Genomic DNA, 15,476 nt, shown 5'->3' with positions numbered 1-15,476 from the left:
TACACCAGAAATTAACACAACGTTGTAAACTGACTATACTTCAATAAAAAAGAGTTTTGGGGGAGTGATGGAAATGCTATCTTGACTGTGGTTTGATTTCACAAGTAAACCCAAATGTAAAACCACTGAATTATACATTTTAAATGGATATAGTTTATTATGCATAAGTTATGCACCAATAAAGCTGATTATACTTAAAAAAAAAGAGTACCCACTTCACAAGCTGTTATAAAGACTGAGAATCAACGCTTGTGAAGCACTGAATAAGGGCTCACTATACGCTGGCTGAAACCAAGGAGACAGAACTCCCTATCCACTCAAGGTTGCTTCAGGAATTGAACAGGCACCCCACCGCTGTGACAAAAGTTCAGCCTTAAACACAGCCCTTGAAGTGTTGGAATTGTGGAACATTAGGGTTGGATGGAACTTCATAAAATAGCCATCCAATCAGAGGTTTATTGTTTTTCCTCTTAAAAAAACGGGTTTTCTACATGTAGATCAATTTTTTTTAACCCAAATAGAAATATAGATAATTAACAAAAGATATAAACAGGTGACAATTCTACAGAGAAATGCTCAGCCTAGTTGGTAACCAAAATGCAAATGGAAGCAACAATGTGATATTTTTCACCTTATCAATTAAATAATTTTTTAAAAAAGACCCTGTCATCAATGATGTGGTGAAATCATTTCCAGTTCTGGAAAGCAATTTGCTCCCAGGGTGCTTCCATTCTTGGATAAGTAATTTCACTACCTGAGAATGTATACAAAGAAAACAATCCAAATTGTAGAAAAGTATGGACACAAAGTCACTCACTGAAATGACACAGTGGTGGGAAATTGGGAGCAAATAAGGTCCACTAACAACGAAATATTGTGATCAGTCAACAGGCGTCCAAAGTACTGAATCATGTAGTCATTAAAAATTATATTTAAAAAGAGTTTGTAATAACATGGAAATTGCTATCATATTAACTGGAAAAAAAGGCAAGATGAAAATTAAAATTATACATACAGTATGATCTCAATTGTGTTTAATAATGAGCTGAGGAAAAAAACACTAAAAATAAACATAGTGCAATATGATCAGATCAATCACAGGTAAGATGATTTTTTTTCATTCTTCTTGCTACTTTCCATAACAAATATGTATTACTTTCCCAAACAGGGAAGTAAACGTTTCATTCCAATTATTTACTGTACATATAATATAAAAGATCATTAGAGGAAGCATTAAAACATTGTTTTCAAAATTTCTGAGATATAACTGACACATAACATTATATTAGTTTCAGGTGGACAACATGATTCGCTATTTGTATATAACATGAAATGATCACCACAACAAGTGTCGTCATCACCACAGGGTCACAATTTTTTTTTTCTTTTTTTTTTAATTGAAGTATAGTCAGTTTACAGTGCAAATTTTTTTCCTATGTTGGGAACTTTTAAGGTCTACTCTCTTCACAACTCTCTAAAATATAATACAGTATGGTTAACTACAGTCATCATGCTCTACAGAGGAAGCTTTATAAAATAATCTCATTCCACTAATCTGTATCCTCAGTGCTACCTGTACACACACACACACCCCTTGGGCACAGATGTAATCCGTCTGAATTAATGGTTAGTTCTTTCAGGACAAGATGACCTGGAAATGAGACAGCTATCAAACTCTTTTCCTTCCTGGCCTTCCTCCACCAAACTGCTGTGGCATTGGGGAAGAAGGAAAGGTACCCCAGTGGCACCTGAGTGTCAAAGGAGATGGGACACACTCCTGACTCCTAGCCCCAGCCTCAGCCCTGACCTCTGCAAACCACCAAACTTCTCTCAGCTTCAGTTTCCCCATTTACACAATGGAGCAAGGAGAGCTGGTCACGGATTCCCAGGTCTCCTTGCAGGTCTAACCTCTGTGAGTACGTGTAGATTTCACCCAAAATCTCCAAATCGATCTTGCATCTTGAAAAGTTTTATAAAAATCAAATCACTTTCAACACAAATGGAAAACTACATTTTTTAAAAATCCCTCCTACAGCAAATCTTCTAATAGAGAGTCTTTATTTTTGTTAAATCTAGACAATGACATATTGGCAGATCAGTTTCATGCACAGCCAGGTACACTTAGATACTAATCATAGCCCTTTCTTTTCCTCATTAAAAATAGGTCAATTTAGATTAAGGGAAAAGATTATGAAGGACTGAAAAGTCTGAAATATAGAGGGTTTTTACTTGCTTGTTTTATTATTTTAAGTTTTCAAGAACTTGAATTACATGCCTACCTGACCCCAAAGATATTTTCTATCTATGGCCTGTTTCAGTGCAAGGCTTGGGAATTCCAAAACAGAAGTCTGAATCAATGAAATCGTACTGTAAACTTTTCAAACACCATTACAGTGACCTGAAAAAGAGTCTCATTCACTTTCTGAAGCAATAACTTGGGCACTAGGCCAACCTCACTTACAAGATCCATTAAGTTACTTCTATCAACTAGCAGAATTCACGGATCCTGCTGCTAAACTTGTACTAACCTTGCCCCTTGTTCCATCCTACAAAGATGCTGCTGATGCTGACGCCATGAAAGTTCTGCTTTTGAGGGCAGACATTAACAGAAGCACAGGCTGCGCTGTATTTAACAATTCTGTTTTGATCCCTGCTCTCTGCTGAATTCAAGTCTTTGAGACACTTCTAGCGCTCACCAGTCACGGAGAGAAGAAAGCCTCTGCTTTCCTGTTCCTGCAGCCACGGCTGTCCTCCCACTTCTCAAAACGTTTTCCAGAGGCAGCTTCACCTGAAGCTAAGGAAACTGAAACCTTAGCGCCCCTTCCAAGGCCCTAGCAAGATGTTCACCTGGTTCTTTTGTCTTTTTCTTAAAGAGGACTCCTCACATTACAGAAGCATCCGGTCCCACCAGAACCAGATCCTCCCCTGCTGCTTCCCTCCCCGACTGCTGCCCACCAGCCACTGTCCAGGCAAGGGCCGGGATGGCCCTGCGGGCAACGGTGGCTGCCAATGGCAGTGCCACTACCTGCATTTCTGGTACATAAATCAGCCACACGCTAGGGGAAGAATATGGCAGGGTTGGTTTGTTTGCTTGTTGCTGCTTTTTCACCTTAAAAGACTGACTTAATGTGATGACCAGATTAGTATACGTGACCTGACAAGGGATGTTTATTCTGATCTATTTATTTTTTTTTAACAACTTGTATTTTTCTTGCTTTTTATTTTTTAAGAAATCTAACTTTTTTGGGGGGGAGTAATTAGTATTTTTTTTTAAATGAAGGTACTGGGGATTGAACCTCAGACCTCAGGCATGCTAGGTATACACTCTACCCCTGAGCTACACCCTCCCTCCTGCTTTATGAAGTTATTCATAGAGAAAGTTCCACAGTGTACATCACACACTTACCAAGTCACCTGTCTTGAAAAGAACCAAGTTACATTAAATAAAGCCTCTCCCAGAAAAGTGGGAATGGTTGTGTAGCACGTTACAGAGTAACTAATACCCCTTAGAACAGTGATTCACAATCAGGAGTGATTCTGCTCCCGAGGGGACTTCTGGCAATAACTGGGAACACTTTCGGTTGTCACAATGGGGGAGGGAGTGCGGGGTGCTACTGGCATCCTGTGGGCAGAGGCCAGGGCTGCTGCTAAACATTCTACAATGCACAGGGCAGCCCCCACGACGATGAATTATCCCAGCCACAGCACTGAGAGAGCCCAGGTTGAGAAACTCGGCCTTAAAATAATGGCACATGTAGGCAGGGAAGCAAGGATTTTATCTGGAAAATGATTAACCTTTAAAGAATAGAGTGAGTGAAGGCCAGAGCTGCTGTCTGACTTCAACCACCATGCCATGGTCAAAGCAGCAAAGGCTCCAGACTTTTAAGGATCACGGGGCTCCAGGGACCCTCGCCAAGAGTGGCTACATGAGGAGGTGGTGGCATAATTTCAGGAGCACTAGAAAAGGCACTTCGAGTCCCCAGGTACCTCCTACACCTGCTGCTCTATGCTTGAAACCTTCTCGTGATGGACAGAGCCTTTCATTCCATAATGACGTTTAAAGTGCAAAGACCCCTGGAAGAAAGAACAGTGACCTACATTCATATTCAAGAGAAAGTGACTGACGACAGATTGTTTTTCCCCCCCAAGTTTTCATACAATGAAAGGCTCTGAGCAGCTGAAAGCAGTGGAGAGGGAGAGAGGCCAGGTCCCCAGGAGGTAGGGGAAGGGTGAAGGAGTGGGCAGCATGGGGTTCTGAAATAAATGTCACCTACTCTATAGACTTATGCCTGAGCCTGCAGGGAGAAAAGGATGCAGAGAAAAAAAGAAGTCACATTCCTGGCCTTGAAGAAGATTACAATCAAGTTCAGCTCAGGTGAAAAAAACTCCAGGAATGTTTGAAAGAATGGTCGGGATGCTATCCCTGCAGCTGGAACAGGGGACAAGGGTCCCCACCAGCTGTGGGATCACGGTGGACCCCAAACCCTGCTGGGCGGAAACCCCCACCTAACACCTAGCAAAGCCATGGACACAGTAAAAGGCTCGGCAGCCCTTCTTTGCTGAATGAACGGAAAGTTTTCCCCAGGAAGAGTTATTGAATTCCTAAAGCGCTGTAAAGATGGTTTGTTTTCCTTCACACTGTCTCCTGCAAACTTTCCCTCAATTAGGGAGGGAGGTCGTTGTTCATTTTCTTTACCTATCTGAAATCCTATTCCATTTTGCAGGGCCAGTTTATGTTTTCTCTGCATGTTCCTGATTTTGGCCTTTTTCCCCTCCCTCTTCTAAGTACAGGCCCTCCTAGAGAGTCACTCATCTAGTGCTTACTACATGTCCTATGTACCTTTCATAATGATCTTCTGCCAGACAACATTGGGGGGGGGGCTTTCAAGTTCATAACAAAAAAATAATAGATTGTAATTTAAAAAAATTTTTTAAGGGAGATCAGAAATAATCTGGGAAGAAAAAGATCACTGTACTGAGAAGCTGGGATAAAGCAGTTACCAGGAATTGCTGGAGGCCAAGTTAAAAAGATAAACATACTAGACACAGAGCAAATTCTTGCCATCTGATAAAAGGAAAGCCACAATTCCATGAGGACAGAATTCTGTTTTTGACATTAAATTCTAGGAGGAATTTGCTCCTGGCTTTTCACATATGCTGCCCAGTCATTTTATGTGTTTAGCTCAACAACTCTGGTAGGTCCTTTAGGACACAGCCTACCTACAAGACTACATTTCTCTGATAACAGCCTATGTATAACAACTCCGCCAATAGCCTGAAGACCCACGATTTTCTTGCCAATCTGGATATTCCAGTGTGTCTCAGGATCCCAAGAGTATCAGAGTAATAGAGTCATCTAATCTCTTAGCAGGAAGGACCCTCGGACCATTTGATCCTGCCTCTAGGTCCCCAGCCATCACAATGATGGGATTTTAAAGACATCCTCACCCCAGCCGCTGTCACCAGTTTGGAGCTAGGGGCTGGCAGGTCCACGCTGACCCTACCTTCATACCTCCCCGACCCAACAGTGGTTTAGTTGATTGTCTTTTGTCTGTCTTTCTGTCCCCACCACAACCTCTCCACCTTTGAGTTTCAAGGCTTTGCTCATTCACCTTTGATTCCCTGCAATAACCAGCACCATGCTTTGCACAGAGGAACTGACTTTCTTTTTAGTTTTATTTCCAGTGAGAGGAAACTGAATTGGAAAGAGGTCCCAGAGCAGGCCTTTTCATTATTCTGCCCTGCTCCCCTCTGACAAACCCTCAAGCTGTAGTAGAAGACCGGCTCTTCCTACACCCCACAGCAAGCAGTCCAGAAAGGTTAAAGTGCAGGTTACTAAAGGAACTGAAGAGTCCAAAGACAAATTTTCTCTTCCTTGTCTCCATATGCACCCCAAAGGTACACTGGGCAACCCTTCAGAAAAAGAAAAACAACAATCTTGTATTCGGTAGGTGCTCAGTAAATGTCTATTAAAACAAAGAGCACAGGAACCTTGAACAGAGTAAGTACTCAATAAAAATCTGTTCAATTGAAAAGTTTGTAACACATCTGTTATGCACACAGTAGGTGCTCCATAAATATCTTTTAAATTAAGACAATCCTAAGACTGCTGCCTTGCACACAGTAGGCCTCCTATAAATGGGCATCAAATCAAATAGAAGCAGATAACTCGCTCCTTAGAAAACCGGGCAGAGGTGACATGAATCAAATCCTAGGCACAGATCCATGAATGGAAACGCGCGTCTGGAGGTAGCGCTTTCCAGAGTGAGTGTGGGAGAGGCGCGTGAGAACGCGCGGCCGAGGAGGACACCGCTCTTTCTCCAGCCGCGGGCCCACTGCCTGCTCCCGAGGACTGATCAGCGATGGGGATCCATTCCGCACCCAGGGGCGGGAAACCGCCGCCGCCTCCAATTGTTACTTCAGGGCTGCACCTGGAGCTCCTGCCTCGGCCCCCTACCGGGGCATCCGCCCACCCTGGCTTCTCCCCGGATTCCGGAGATTTATGGGCAGAACAAAAGCAAAAGGGCCAGCCGGGCTTCTGATTGCTTTTCTGAGGGAGAGCAGGGGGAAGAGGCTTGGGGAGCCCGCCCGGGACCGCGCAGTGATGTCAAACCCGACTCGCCGCCCGCAGCGGCCCGCCCTCCCCAGCAGATACGGGCTCGGGAGTGCTGAGCCGGGAAAGCAGCGGAGCTCCCTCCCTCCCCGCTCTCCCGGGCGCCCGGAGCCCCCGCCCTGGGGCCGCGAAGGGGCAGAGTGGGCGCCTCGGCGGGGTGGAGCGTAGGGAGCGCTGTATTAACCCTTAAACTAGCCAGGAAGGAGCCCGTCTAGAGGGGATGATGCTAGGCGACTGGGGCAGACCCCACAACCAAGATCCGAATCTGAACTGGCAGTGCGAACTGCCCCTCGGTGCCCCCAGATCCGACGAACTGTCCCTGGCGATGGGGTCCCCTCGCGGTGTCCGGCCCCTATAGCCTGCTCCCCTACACCTCCACCTCCGCGACCCGGGGGAGCCCAGTGGCAACCTTCCCGTCCAAATCGCGGGTCCAGGGTCTACACCGGTGCGCGCGGTCCGCCGACTCTGGGGTCACAGTGGGCGGCCGCGTCGACCCCCAGGAGACCGCTCGGAAACTCGCTAGTGTGGAATTTGCTGGGGGATTTGTTTTGGATTTTTTTTTTTCCTCAAAGGTGAGGTGGGGGCTCCAGAGAGAGCGGGGAAGTATCATTTCTTCCTTTCTCCTTGGCTTCTCCGGAGCCCACAGAACTCCGAGAGGAGCAGGCAGACCGGAGAAGAAAGAAAGCGAAGAGGGAGCCACTTACCCAAGGCAGAGCCGGAGAGCGCGGCGGCCCGGGAGCGAGCGGCGCCTTTGTCTGCGGTCGCGGCGCCGGCGCGCTCGGCCCGGCGGGTCCCAGCCCCTGCGCGCGGCGAGCTCCCGCGGGCGCCGGGACAGCCCGGCTCACGGCTCCCCCTCCGGCTTCAGCTGCGGCTCGGGCACTAGCCCCCGCCCGCGCCGCCCCGCGCTCGCCGCCGCCGCCGCCGCGGCTCCGCCCCGAGCCGAGCCCCGCCTCCGGCACTCCGCGCCCCCACCTGCTGCGGCGACGGGCGTGGGGGATCCCGGGCGTGGGGGAGCCCGGCCCTGCGCCTCCGGGGGCCGCTGCCTGCCCTGCGCACCCCGTGCCCCACCTCCCGCAGCCCCCGGGCCGCTCTGCCGCGCTGTTCCGGGGCGGAGCGCGCGCAGTGTAGACGGGCCTTCTCCGACCCAGCCCCTCGGAGGCAACCTCACCTGCGGGGGCGGGCGCCCGCGTTTTCTGAGTCGAGCGCCAGTCCCGGGGTCTCCTGGCCTCCTTGCCTGGACGCACGACCCCCAGACTCCTCCATCACCTTTGAAGCTCGTCTTCACTCCAGCCCTGTGGGAGGAGACCCCTCGGGCTCTGACCGGGAGGGATGGGCGGCGGGAAGCCGAGCGCTCCTGAGCCCCGGCCGAAATCCGGCCTCTCCGCGGGGTCTGCCACGCGACGCTGCAGCAGCCGGGGGTGGGGGCGCGGGGGAGGAGAAGGAACTGGCGGGGACCGGGTGGCCGGCGGCACCTGCCAGGGGGAGAGCTGAGTGGGCGGGAGAGGGACCCCGCCCAGGGTCGAGGGGGCGCAGAGCGCGCGTGCACCAGTCCAGAGCCGGCCGCTCGGGCTGTGAATCTGTGCTCGTTTACACGGCCGGGATAGAACTAACAGAAGGGAACCAACACTTAGGAAGCCAGAGAAAAGGCAAGCAGAAGCCACCAGACCCATAGTACTGGTAATAGCGTTTAGATGGTGCCTAATCCAAAGATAATCCATAGTGGTCCACACCGATTGGGGCGTCACAATGCGTGCACTACAAAGGAATGGTTGAAGAGCCTCTTTTCTAGGCAGAGAAAAATATGATAACCTAAATATTGTATAATGAGATCACTAGTGGCTTTAGCTGCCCATGAGCCCTCCCTTCTCCCAACTCCCAAAGCATTCAGTGTAAAAACCTCACTTTGACACTTCAGAGGGTCTACTCTGTACTATGGTTATTTCTGCTTCACACCTACCTCTACCTCCAGGGCCTCATACAATTCCAAGTGTGTAATATGCGCTCAATAACTGTTGAAAGAATTAAGGTATGAATCATGTAACAGTGCTAATCGTAACGTGGGCAAAACATAAAAATTTTAAATTGTGGGGTCATATTAGAAAATGCTTTAAGTGGTTAGAGCAGTGATGTCCATATGAAGGGTAATAAATGGTAGCTGCAATTATTGTGTGGATACAATTGCTGTTAACTGCATATATGTAGGTAACAGGTTTAGGATTAGATGCTAAACTAGAGACCACGGTTATCAGGACCTTCGTTAACCTAAAAGAATACATAAGGATAAGGAGAGCATGTGTAACAAGTAGATGTGTGTACATCACTGGCAGGACATTCTAATGCATCTTCCCCAAAGAGAGCATTTTAGCATTTCACATCTTTAATTTTCATTACAAATAAGTATTATCAATTCAGTGGTATGCATAAATATGAACTGTTCTGTGTTGATTTATTCATTTTTATAACATGTTTTCTAGGAAGGAAGACTAAGAGGCCTTAAGGATGCTCATTTTATCCAAAAAAGCTGGAAGGGCAAATGTCCCACCACAGTAAGCACACCGGGGTGAGGGTCTGGTGGGCCTGAAGAAGAGACTAAGCAAAATGACCCCAGGAGTGTTCAGTCTCCCTCCTGGGTGTTTTAGATCAGTGTCTTGGGTCTGTGAAACTGCCTTGGGAGCAATGTGCTTGTCCACATGAGATAATTTGTCTCTTCCATTTGGCAACTGGGAAAATGTAATTTTCTCTGTGTGATGAGCATGAGTGAATGGCTCATGCATAGTGAATGGCCATCCTCCAGATCGTGGGACAAGGGTGTGAAATATGCATTTTAATATCAGAGTCCATTACTGCACAATGCCAGGGAATGAATAGGAACCAGGCACCCGCCATCACATTTACATCACATGGTGTCCTTCTTCTGTTGATGCTGCTATCAGGAAACAGGTTGTTCCTTATTTTTTACCCCAAGGGGAGACTCCTAAAGAAACAGCTGGCCTAGGTAGGGGTAAATCAGCAGAAAATAACCACACAGAGCTTAGGGGTTGGGAAGGTCACCAGGCATTTTAGGACTTTTTTTCCTGGGGGAAAAATATAGCAGCATTTCCTCACTGCCTATGACTAGATACCACAAGTTGTACCTCGGTGGAGGCCAGGGTGCTGGTGTCTGTGGTGGTCCTGGGGGACACAGGGGCAGGGAGTTGCTGCATCACGTAGGAAGATGCCATGTCTGCCTTGCTGAGGGTGTATAGCTATAATTTTTTTTAATATTATTGCTATAGACTGAATGTATCTCCCCAAAATTCACATGTTGAAACCTAATCCCCAGTGTGATGGTGTTTGGGACCTTTGGGAGGTGATTAGGTCATGAGGATGGAGCCCTCAGGCATGGGATTAGTGCCTTTAGAAAGACAGTGGTCTAAGAACCAGGCAGCTGGTTCTCCCCAGATGCCAAATCTGCCAGCAACTTGATCCTGGACTTCCCAGCCTCCAGAATTGTGAAAAATAAATGTCTGCTTAAATCACCCAGTCAATGGGTTTTTTGTTATAGCAACCCAAACAGGCCAAGACAATTGTGCTGGCCAAACTAACCTCTCATGACACCCATTTTTTACTTAGGCCTAGGTGGAAGACGGGAGGCAATTTAGATTTATTAAAGTTTTCCCCACCCCTCTCCTTCCACTCCAGGTAGGACTTGGCATCAGGGCCAGTGACTTTGCATGTGTCCTCTCTCCTGGTGCTAAGGACTGGTCATATTTAAGGAAGCAACTGGACCATTACTCCTAGAAGATGGAGTCTCAGTAGCAGGAGCATAGAAATAAGCCTGTGCTGGGCCAGGTGTCCTTTTGCCTCTTAGGTGGCTCCCTTTTGGGAGAGGTCTGACCTATATTCTCTCCCCCACCCCCCGCCCCTTCCCATATGTACAGCTTGTCCAGCTAGGAAGGTGAGACAGGCCTGGGGCTATTCTCACAGCCTGGGACCTAAGGTCTACAAAGTAGAGGCAACTCCCCCTTCACCATCACCCCCAAGCTGCTCTGGAAATGTCTTTTCTCACCAGCAGAAAAATGAGATGCAGGCCTAGATTTGGGGAGGAAAGCAACAGGCCCTTTGGGCTGCTTTAACTATAGGCCAGTGATTCCAAACCTACATGTTCACTAGAATCACCTAGAAAATCTTTAAATTCACTGAGAAAAAAAGCAATAGGTGACTACAATGACCCACTTACCAAAGTCTGTCCCCATTTGTCATATCCTGCCTTCCCTCTCTTATTGTAAATGAACTGTCCCTGCTGTATCTGAAGTCACCTCCCACTTATGTGCAGGACCCATCCTCTCACTTGTTCAAGGACATCACTATATAAATGCTCCCCTCTCTCTTTGATCATTAGTTTTTCCTCATTGTAGGGTCATAAGAAGCAGCTCTTAATATGGTTTAATGTCTCCCATCTTAAAAAAAAAACAATAAAAAACAAAACAAAAACTCTTTTGACTCCATTCCTCTTTAGCAGCTCTCCCAACTCTCTTCTCTCCTTTATAACAAATCTTAGCAAAACAAAACCTACCTCCACTCAGTGTCCCTAATTCTTCTCCTTCATTCTTTCTTCAACCAGTTCTAGTCACTACTATATGGAAACTGCTCTTGTCAAGGTCATCAGTGACCTCCACGATTTTAAATTTAATGATCAAATCTCAGGCTTTATCTTACCTGATCTATTTAGCATTTGACGTAGTTGATCACTCTTGTCTTCTTGAAATATTTTTTGTTTTTACTTGGCTCCCAGGACACTTCTGGTTTTCATTCAACCTTACTGGCCCCTCAGGGAACAATAAATGCTAGCTACTCAAAACAGCACAGCAAACAGCATAAAAAGTAGAAAAGTTCTAAAGCTATTTCCGCCAAATTCACCAACAAGATAGAGATGTTTGCTATCACTATTATTAACATTAAGTGGCTAAAAGAAAGCAATAAGACATGAAAATGAAATAAAAGCTACAACACTTCAAAAGAAAGATTCAAAAATGTATTTGTAGATGCTATAACTGTACAACTAAAAACCTTAGGACACGAGTTTATATGTATATATAAAGCTACTAGAATTACTAAGAGAATGTGGTGTGGTGACTAGAAATAGTAGAAAGAATGCATAAAACCAAAAACCGTTTATTTGAATAGAGCAATGAAGTATGAAAACTCAAATAAACTTACCATGTGATCCAGCAATCCCACTCCTGGGCATATATCCAGAGGGAAACTCTAATTTGAAAAGATACATGCACCCTAATGTTCATAGCAGCACTATTTACAATAGCCAAGACATGGAAGCAACATAAATGTCCATCGACAGATGACTTGATAAAGAAGGTGTGCTATATTTATACAATGGGATACTACTCAGCCATAAAAAGAATGAAATAACGCCATTTGCAGCAACATGGATGGATCTAGAGATCGTCATTCTAAGTGAAGTAAGCCAGGAAGAGAAGGAAAAATACTATATGATATCGCTCATATGTGGAATCTAAAAAAAGAAAAAAGAGAACACTAATGAACTCATCTACAAAACAGGAACAGACTTGCAGACATAGTCAGTTTTATGGTAACCAGGGGAAAGCGGGTGGAAAGGGATAAATTTAGGAGTCTGAGATTTGTAAATGTTGGCCACTATCTATAAAAATAGATTAAAAAACAAAATTTCTTCTGTATAGCACAGGGAGCTATATTCAATATCTTGTAATAACCTTTAATGAAAAAGAATATGAAAACAAATATATGTATGTATATGCATGACTGGGACATTGTGCTGTACACCAGAAACTGATACATTGTAACTGACTATACTTCAATTAAAAAAAAAATTATGTAAACTCCTCAAAAGGCTTAAGGGAACAAAATAGAAAGAAAAAATAAACAACATTACAATAAAAAAGGTATTATAAACCTAGATTTAAGAGATATTTTTTAAATGATCAAAAAAATTGAGTGTAACTCCCTTGTGAGACGTTTAATTTAAATTCATTGTTTTAACTTTTAAAAGATCAGGCACTGTTCTTGCTTTCATGGAGCTCACAGTCTAGTGGGGAGAAATATATTAAATACATGCTTACACACATAATTGAATTTCCTTGTATGAAAGTTCTAACTGGAAAACCTAATCTTATTGCAGGGGAGGAAGCAAGAAAGGCTTCACAGGGAATCAAAAATTAGGTTGTATGTTAAACAGAAGAAAAGTGGCTCAAGCAGAGGGAACAGTGTGAGGGAAGGCTAAGGAAAAGGTAAGAGCATTTGAAAGTGTCACAGTCTGCAGAGCAGGGTGGGTGGAAGGAAGAGTGGCCAGAGAGAGGGTCAGAGCACAAATCATAAAGACAGTGTGGCCAATAGCAAAAATTCTGGCCTTAATCCTAAGTGTCATGGGAAGTGCTTCTGGCATTTTAAGCAGGTAAGAGTTGAATCCTGGCTGTGTAAATTACCTCATCAGTAAGGTCTGCAAAGATTGTAACCATGGAGTCAGGCAATATTTTCCACAATCCCTGGTCCCTAGCATCACTCAGTGATACTGGCCACCAATATCCCCTACGTGCTCCCTACCTTAGAGGTTTCTTGGAAATCCTGCAGTGCCTTCCAGGCAAGTCAGCCCAGGTATTAGGTATCAAAGAATTTGGGCAGATATTGATGCTGGCCTGATTCCCACAGGCAGGGCCAACCTCTCAGCCTGCTAACTTCCCAGAAGTTTCTTGACTAGCTTGGACCATCCCAGCATTCTCTTCTTTCAACCTGTGATAAGACCTCACTGAAATTCTAACTGCGTGTTCCCTGCTCTGTCCTCACCTCACCCAGTCGTGTGTTTTTCAAACTGTAGACCATAACCCAATAATTATGAGCTGTGAAATCAGTTGAGCAGATCTTGCCAGCATTTCTAAAATGGTGAAATTGAAAACATCACAGTTCACAATATGTGAGAAGAGTTATCACTTGATGACATTTTAATTTCAGATATACATGCTTGTATGTGGATGAGGATATGAATGTGAGCACACACCACAGGTCACATCATTAAATGGTTTTCTTAAATCTGCGTCATGTTCAAAAAAGTTTTGCAATTCACTACTTCCTCCCCTCTTCTGCTCTGTGTAGAAATCTGAATTCACTGAGATTTGACTCCTTCGCCTCACCTCAGTTCATTTCTCCAAGTCATTTTTATTCATCTCCTGACCTGTTAAAATATCCTATTCCTCTCACACAAACAATCCACTGTTGATAGAATATACTGGAATTTCCCCCCTAATCATGGTGCTTAACTTGATTTTTTCTCCTCCTCACCAACAGCAGCTTACAATTACAAAAGTCATCCAGGCTTTGATGAGTAGCTCACACCCATAAGGAAGAAAACTCATCACCTGGACCTTGTGGGTACCTGACTGACCCCAAAATGGTCCATGAACTTCATCCTTCAACCCCAAAAGCCCTCATTAGGAGGATGTTACTATGCTAGATTCCTGAACAGACATTATGCAAGCTGGTAAGGTCCTTGACACCCAGGAGCCTGGAAGACAACTGACCTCATATTTGCCTCCGACAATTACTGAGTGCTCACTACACGCTTAGAAGAGTGTTCTGTACTTAAACTCTGATAGTTATAACCCACTGGACAAAGATTGTGAGTTGTCCAACTTTTTTTTAATTGAAGTATAGTCAGTATACAATGTTGTGTCAGTTTCTCGTGTACAGCATAATAGCTCAGTCAGACATATACATACATATATTCGTTTTCATATTCTTTTTCACCATGTTACTACCAGATATTGAATATAGTTCCCTGTGCTATACAGTATAAACTTGTTGTTTATCTCCTTTATATATAGTAGTTAGTATCTGCAGATCTCAAACTCCGAATTTATCCCTTCCCACCCTTTTCCCCCCACCAGTAACCATAAGTTTGTTTTCTGTGTCTGAGTCTGTTTCTGTTTTGTAAAAAAGTTCATTTTTTTAAAGATGCTACATGTAAGTGATATCATAAGATATTTTTCTTTCTCTTTCTAGCTTACTTTATTTAGAATGACAATCTCTAGGTCCATCCATGTTGCAGCAAATGGCATTATTTCATTATTTTTTATGGTTGAGTAGTGTTCCGTTGTATAAATATACCACATCTTCTTTATCCCGTCATCTTTCGATGGACATTTAGGTTGTTTCCATGTCTTAGCTATTGTAAATAGTGCTGCTATGAATATTGGGGTACATGTATCTTTTCGAATTAGAGTTCCCTCTGGATATATGTCCAGGAGTGGGATTGCTGGATCATATGGTAAGTCTATTTTTAGTTTTTTGAGGAATTTCCATACTGTTTTCCATAACAGCCACACCAAACTGCATTCCCACAGTGCAGGAGGGTTCCCTTTCCTCCACAGCCTCTCCAGCATTTATCGTTTGTGTACTTTTTCATGATGGCCACTCTGACTGGTGTGAGGTGATACCTCACTGTAGTTTTGATTTGCATTTCTCTGATAACTAGTGATATTGAGCATTTTTTCATGTGCCTATTGGCCACTTGTATGTCTTCACTGGAGAATTGCTTGTTTAGAGTTGTCCAACTTTTAAAGCTTGGTCTCTTCAGTCCCTTCCTGCCTCTTTTCCTCTCCCCACCTCTAGGTTGAGATTATCATGGCCCCAGCTTTTCTGAACATGAAGGTGGACTTGAGAGATATGAGGGAAAAGCATCTCGTCATCTCTGTAAGCACTCAGTAAATGTGGAATTGGATCTCTATGCCCCCAAATCCCTGCTGTCCCAGTGTCGGGATGAGAAAGGCAGAGCTGTGATTGCAAAGCCCCGAGTGGCTTTGTAGCTGTTGTTGTTCACATGAATGAAAAAAAA

At 44.8% G+C, this 15,476-nt stretch overlaps 1 protein-coding gene across 2 annotated transcripts in view; it reads right to left on the bottom strand.

The window, feature by feature from the left end:
- Positions 1 to 7,419, bottom strand: part of MAPK4 (mitogen-activated protein kinase 4) — a 148,043-nt gene extending 140,624 nt beyond the window's left edge. Inside the window, exon 1 of one of the 2 annotated variants that reach the window (XM_031441892.2) lies at positions 7,318 to 7,419. The gene's annotated coding sequence lies outside the window, so the exon portion shown is untranslated. Of the gene's footprint in view, positions 1 to 2,696; positions 3,870 to 7,317 lie in introns of those variants that run through there. The other variant, XM_064480342.1, reaches the window with a different exon arrangement.
- Positions 7,420 to 15,476: the final 8,057 nt, after the last annotated feature.

The sequence above is a fragment of the Camelus dromedarius genome, chromosome 28 (assembly GCF_036321535.1).
Source record: "Camelus dromedarius isolate mCamDro1 chromosome 28, mCamDro1.pat, whole genome shotgun sequence".
NCBI lineage: Eukaryota > Metazoa > Chordata > Mammalia > Artiodactyla > Camelidae > Camelus > Camelus dromedarius.
Note: the sequence above shows the minus strand (reverse complement) of the source record. Positions and strands in the feature narration are given on the sequence as shown.